Raw genomic sequence first — 7,057 nt, forward strand, 5'->3', positions numbered from 1 at the left:
AAAAAAAAAAAAAAAAAAAATTTCAGAGCCAGTAAGTTTCAGGCAAGACTTGAGTGTAGGCCTTCAATTTGAATAGAAAAGTCACTAAAGTGGAGAAATGCCTTGAACACTTAATGTATTGTGGCCTCTTTTCTAGCCTTTCTTAGAGATGGTAGACTAAAGTGTGAGAGAGAGAGAGGGAGAGACAGACAGACAGACAGACACTAAGATTGTATCCTCTTTTTTTGTACTTTGAAGAAAAGCAATTATCAGACGCCTTATCAATTTTCTAGTGTTTTTTGAACAATATTAAAATTGAGGACTACATCTGTCATGCAGGCACCCAACTAGAAGCATGATGATCAGCATACACCAAGGTTCCTGGGGTAGACCAGCAGTCTCTGCAGCCAGGTGAAGTGGCCTGTACTGGGAAGCTTCTTGCTTGCATCTTCTCCAGTGAGATTGTGATTACACTACACTACTGTTGCAGTGTTTGAAACATTACTTAGATTTGTTTTCTTGCTGGCTTTGTGAGATTACTCACTCTAGAATCTTAATGTTTGTAAGGTTATTGAAGGATAGACTCCATTGAAGGTTCACTGGTAAAAGAATTATGTCTTATCAGCAAACACTTCTCTCTTATTCCCAGTGTCTACATCATGGCTTCTAGAATCAATAGAATGGGAATCCCAATTTCATTTCTAAAGTGATTTTCTAGAGGTCAGATTTTAGAAATGTGAGAGCAGAGGGTTCCTAAAGCTCACCAACTTTGCATTTAGGAACTAATGATTCTTTGTAAAGATGGATGCTTCTGTGCCCTGTAAGATTAGCATCCATGGCTTCTACATCCTAGAGCCCATTGAGTTTTCTCCTTACCCTGCCACACCAGTAAACACAGACTAAAATACATCTGATACTGCCAGATGTTTCTTTGGGGGTAAATTGCCTCTGACTGAGAATTGACTCTTGCTCTATATTGCCTCAGAAGTTTTCCAAGCTTTCCTGAGGTGCTCACACATCTCTGAGAAGCCATATTGTTCCACCTGTCATTGCCACCAACTTTGAGTCTACCATATGAGGGAACACACATTACCTTATTTGTGCACTAGTATTTTTTTCTCACTGTGCAATATAAAAATACTTGTCATGAACAGTTTACAGCACTTGTGGACCAGGCACTATGCTAAGCCTTTGAAATGACAGGTTTTTTTGTTTCTAACTCTTAATGCCCATGAGGGAGGTGATCTGTTACTAATCATATTTTCCAAAGGGAAGTTCTAGGCTTAGGTGATAGGCTGTGGTGGAGCTTCTTTGTTCTTTGTCACTGTTCCCTCATGTCTGTTATGCAAGATGACAGGAAAGAAGAGCCTCCTTTTAGGTATTTTTATCTTTTGAAGGTGTGGAATGAAAATTTGAATACCTAGTAGACTTCAACACAAACTGACTTACTGATTCATAGCACCTCATATTCAATTCAGAAGCCCCCAGTACAGCAGTTGGTAGGTTACAGCTGGTATACATGCCACTGCCTAGTTGGAAATACTGGTTAAAGTGGGGAATTGTTAAAAGTATGCCTATCTGAGGTATTTAAAACATGAGTAGACATTGTTGCTGTGGCTCCAAGGGCTTTCCTGTCCGTGGCTCTGGTTCCAGTGCTGTCTGGTGTCCCAGCGTACACTAGGAGTGTCCCTGGCACTGAGCGAGTCCTGTTGGTGATTCTGTCTGATTTCCTAGCTGTCACGTCTAACCCACAGCTTTCTTCTTAGTGATCTTCCAGTCTTTCTAAAGCCATCAGTTTAGTTTTCATAGAAACCAAATTTGTCTTTTCTGCTCATATAGTCAGCTTCATAATGAAATAAGTCAGTTGGCTTCCACAGCTCCTGGAAGATGCAATGAAGTCTGGTTCAGCATGAAGTCCAGCTGGTGGGAGCAGAATGCATGGATAGCAGAGAGATGCCCAGCTCGTCCCAGTAGCGCCTGTTAGCCTGGTGCTGGGGACAGTGACAAGTGGTTAATCCAGGAGGTCAGTTCAGAAAAATCATGGAGCGTGCCTGCTCTCAGGGCACCATTTGGGCGGCACACTGTGGAATGTTCTAGTCATTTGTTACATATTAAAAATGTCCTACAAATGAGTGAATAATAATATGTAGCAGAGGTTAAATCCCTTAAAGTATGACTGTACATGTAAAATTAATGTGATGGCATGAAATATAATTAAAAAACAATTCTTTTTTTATAATTTTTACATGTGGCTTTGGCTTTCCCCTTACCTCTTCCCTCAATCTCTTTGTGGAAAGAGTATAGCACAGCGAAGAGGAGTTTACACCTAGCACCAAGGCTGTGGCAGCCCTGGTATGGCTGTCACCTCAGCTCTTCTGGGTCCTCATTCCACTCGGCTGTTTAATGTGTCCCTGACTCCACTGTGCCTGTCCCCAGGATAATGATGATGATGATGATGATGATGATGATAATAATAATAATAACTATTATTATATATCTTATGTGATAAATATAATCCATTATTATTACCTTTACTGAAGCATAGCCTTCAATCAGTAATAGGTATGATATTTAATCATGTTCAGTTGGTTAAGTTGTAATTACTTTGATATTAGATTGTTTTTTATGAACATTATTATCCTGTAGATGTAAACTTTAGAGACCACTTTACTACAACATAAAAGCTGGGTTTTACTGGATAAACACTGGACAAAGAGAGGAACCATCCCTTCACCTTGGATAAGCAACATCCCTGTTCTTCCTTCTACTACCTCCTCTCATCTGCTCTTATTGGGCTTTTTACCCAGCATGAGGTAGTAGTAATGATGTAGTTGACATTTATTGTGTTTCTACTTCATGGTTTATGGGATCTCCTCACTTGATGCTTTTAGGAAACTGGCATAAACCTGTCATTGTGGGCAATGTTCAAATGGTAGTACTATATGCTCTCTTTTCCTTTGAAAATGTTCATAGTTTTGTGTTCAATTTTTCTTTGATCACCATGATCAAAGGCCAAGGAGGTTTATAGACGGCAAATATTAAGCTGGAGAAACTAACTCCAGTTCCTTACGCCCCATTACCAATCCATACATAGTTGCAGGCCCTCCTTGTCTCTTGCTGGAATCCTAGCAGTAGACTTTTTAAGTCTTTTTAGCCATATGCAATCTTCCCTGTTCAGAACTCAGCCTTTGCCAGGTTGTCTGAGATGATGAGAGAGGTAGACAGCAATGGGCCTGGTGATGACTCCTGTGGAGTATAGAAGGAAAGGAAGCAGCCTGTGGAGCACCCTTGCAGCCCTTGGTGCAGCATGAGAGAACAGGGGAGATGAGGCAGAATTAGACAAGGAGAACTTCAGACAGGGTCGCCTTAACATTTTGTCCTGTGTAGTGGAGAAAGATGAAGAGAAAAGTCCCCAGCAGGGTAGCAAGTGCCCCGCCCCATCTTCCATGCTCAGGTCCTTACCAGCCAAGAACTGGCAGAGTGTATGTGGCTTACTGCCTGACTGCCACAGACAGATCCCAGGGCCAGAGACTCAGGTAACTGAACCAACTACAAATTCTTCCTAAGAGGAAATCAGTGTTGTGTATCAGTAGCTGCTGCATATAGAGACATGCTGAGCCTTCCTTCTACCCAGGAAAAGAGCCAACTTAAAACAAAAAGATTCAGATGAAAGCATAAATAAAGCTGGTTATGGAGGTGCACACCTTTAATTCAGCACTTAGAGGCAGAGGTCTAGTTCCAGGCCAGCCTGGTTTACATAAAGAGTTTCATGACAGCCAGGGCTTACATAGAGAGACCCTGCCTCAAAAACAACCCCCCCCCCCAAAGATAAATAGGTTAACTTGTTACAGGAAATAGTATGACAATACAAGTGTATTGTCTAGTCCCAGGACTACAGCAAACACTTTTGTACTGGTTTTAAATATAGAAATAACCATGTGTTCATTTGTGTACATACTAAATTCAGATAGTCTTCAGGACCTATTTTGTGAGTTCTTCTCATGCAGCTCTGAAGGGCTCCCCTAACACAGACAGGCTGAGAGCCAGGACTGGGAAAGGTGTCACTGCTCTACCAGGCTGTGTCTCTATGGTGTGGGAGGGCAGCGAGCAGGATAGAGGCACACAGAGCACACTTCTGCCCTCATGCTAGCTGTAGTATCTAGTTATTGCTATTATGATGAATGAGAAACCTTTAAATGTTGATATTTATGATTAAAACTTTTCATCTTTAATCCTTTTGCCTCTTCTGTCTCTAACTTCATTTGAGTCCATAGTAGAATGCTTGGATTTGCATTTTTAAATTTTCTTGAAAAATGTGTGGTGTTGTGTGTGCACGTGTGCATAAATTATGTAGCTATGGATGCTTGTGCAGAGGCCAGAGGAGGACACAGGCGTCCTGCTCCATTACCTTTGCTGTATTTCCTTAAGATAAGGCCTCTTACCAAACCTGATACTCACCTACTCACCATTGGTTGGACTGGCTGGCCAGCAGGTGCCAGTGTCTTGGTCCCCACAGCAGGAGTTGCAGGCCCAGGCCACTATGCCCAGCTTTCTATGCGGTGCTGTTTCTATTGCTCCCTGTTACTCAGTTCTGTGTTCTGAACTCAAGCAGTGTGGCAGTCCTTCTTTCACTGGGTTTATTTTTTGGGCAGTTGTATTTTTGTTTTCCTGTGTTTCTCCTGACAGTGTTCCCTCATCATTATCTTCTTGTGTTTGCTCTTCTCCCCACTTTAGTGGTATTATTTTTAGATTTTTTTTTTCTGAGATTTTCCCTCAAGTTATCTGCATCTCTGAAGTTGCATATTCTGTTTTGCTTCTGTTCTGTTCTTTGTGGGTTTTCTGGCTATCTCAATCCTGTTTACAACAAAAGGTTCAGGTGTGACCTGAGTTCTTCCCTGCAGCTCTGAGGGGCTCTTGCTCCAGCATAGCCTCCCTAATACAGCTGGGCAGAGTTGTCACTGTGGGGTGAAAGGGCAGTGAGCAGGGGAGGGAGGAGAAGCCCTCTCTTGTAACTAGGGAGCACCTTCCCCTCTTACCAGCTGCACTAAGTTAGCCTTTCATCTTGTCCTGTCCATGAAGGAGCCCTGCCTGTCCTCCAAGGCCCAGGTCCTCTCAGAACTCATTCAGTCACCATGGTGCCTTTGTTCCTATGGGACATTATAGGGTTGTATTTTGCCACAGCAATCAAAACACACCTCAGCAACCAGGGCCACAAGTTAGATTGCTTGGAGAATGTCTTAGAAGTGAATGTTTGATGCTAATGTGTATTTTGGGATGAGGGACTTGGGTATCCTATGTAGCATTGAGTATGATGGCTGAGAGCCTCCTGTGTATGTATGTGGCTTTGTGCTTATTTTTCTGCAGATGCCCAGTAATGAGTGAGGTTCCTTTTCTTCTCTCTTCAGGAAATGAGACCTCAAGTAGCTGTGTGGTTATAGTGGTTTTATGAGAGTGAACCAACCACCAATTGATCTCTGTACGAACAGGCACCCCCCACTGAGTCTGATTTTCACTATTGCGAACTCACATAGGAGTGTGAATGGATTTGCTAAGGCTTAATTCTAGCATTGTCTTAGCTACTTACTTTACTTTGTTTAACATGTACTGGAATATAGTTTTTGAAAGATAATTATTAGTCATTTGCCAATAAAAACCTCACAATTCTGTAACCCATTTCCCCTATATTTAGATAGTTTTATATTTTTGCTGTTATCATTTTGATGGAGTTTATTAAGGTTAACATAACTTAATAATAAATTTTGCTTTTTGTTGGCAGGTGAGGAGATTGTTGGGATGTGCTTAAGCAAATGCTATTTTCTTTTGGTTGGTTGATTGATGGATTGATTTTTGCAGTTCTAGGAATTGAACCCAAAGACTTGAGATTGCTAGACAAGCACTCTGTCCTTTAAGATTTATCTCCATTCCTTGAAAATCTTTTAAGTGGCAAACCTTGATTCAGCTTTTTTTTCCACCCCTCAAACCATGTCCCTCCTTTCCTTTCTCCCTCCTTCCTTCCTTCCTTTCCTCTCTCTCTTCTTCCTTCACTCCCTCCCTCCCTCTCTCCCTCCTTCCCTCCCCTTCCCTCTTTCCAATCAGGGTTTCATTATCTAACCCAACCAGTGATTCCTCCAGCCCATGTTCTCTGGATTATGGTGCATCCCACCATACCTACTGCCCCGTTTGCAAGAGGTGCCTGTAGAGCTGACTGGGACCTCCTAGTCCTGAGTGCTTTACAACTGTGATGCTCACACTTGCACAACAGAAGTCACAGCCTCAGTGCAGTCTTTGGGACAGAACCCTGGCACGTGGCCAGCCCTGGACACATGTCCCATTGGTTCCCTGCCCTTTCACCTGAGGTGCCCAGTCCTGGGTTCCTGTGGAAGGTCAACCCTTACAATTAGAATAAGCTCTTTGGGGATGAGCCAGAGACTCTCTGTGGCATGCTTCTCAAGAAGTTTCTTGAAACTGATGGCTTTTTTTAACCTCCTCCTGCCAACTTCATTTTCATCCTAAAAGCAGCTGTTTTCCACCTCATTTCTGTTGCTGTTATTTACAGTATGTAGTTCTTTTGACTGTATCTTCTCCAACATTAATATCATTGAAAGAAAACAAATGCAGGAGCTGATAGAGCCCAACAGGCAGAAATGAACGGCTTCAGAGAAAGCCATGCTTTGCTCAGGCGCCTTCCTAGTTTCATTCAGATTCTCTGGCAAATGAAAATATTAAAAGTTAAAGTTTATAGGGGTAAACTGTACTGACAGTGACCCCTCTGTTTAATGAAATAATAAGTGTGAAGTATGAGAAAGGGTGAGGTGATTGCAATTCGAGCTTGTACAGTGGCCTGAGCCATTGTTTCCTAGTAGACCACTCACTGCTGGTGTTTGCAGCTCTCCCCCCACCATGCCACTTAATGTCTTTTCTAAGAAAATGGGGGGTTTCAGCTCTTTCTCTGTGTAGTCAGTTTGAGCTAACTCTTAAGATTAGAGTTAATATTTTCGTGGCTTTGCTGTGTGTGACCATGCTGGTTCCTGACAGGTGTGGTGTCTATGCACACTGCTGCCCCAGTGTGAGGAATCCC

General features: G+C 42.4%; 1 protein-coding gene across 5 annotated transcripts in view; it reads left to right on the top strand.

Annotated features, from left to right (window-relative positions):
• Positions 1-7,057, top strand: part of Sipa1l1 (signal induced proliferation associated 1 like 1) — a 288,870-nt gene that overhangs the window by 178,029 nt on the left and 103,784 nt on the right. The window lies entirely within an intron of this gene.

This window comes from Mastomys coucha, unplaced genomic scaffold, assembly GCF_008632895.1.
Source record: "Mastomys coucha isolate ucsf_1 unplaced genomic scaffold, UCSF_Mcou_1 pScaffold6, whole genome shotgun sequence".
Taxonomy (NCBI): Eukaryota; Metazoa; Chordata; class Mammalia; order Rodentia; family Muridae; genus Mastomys; species Mastomys coucha.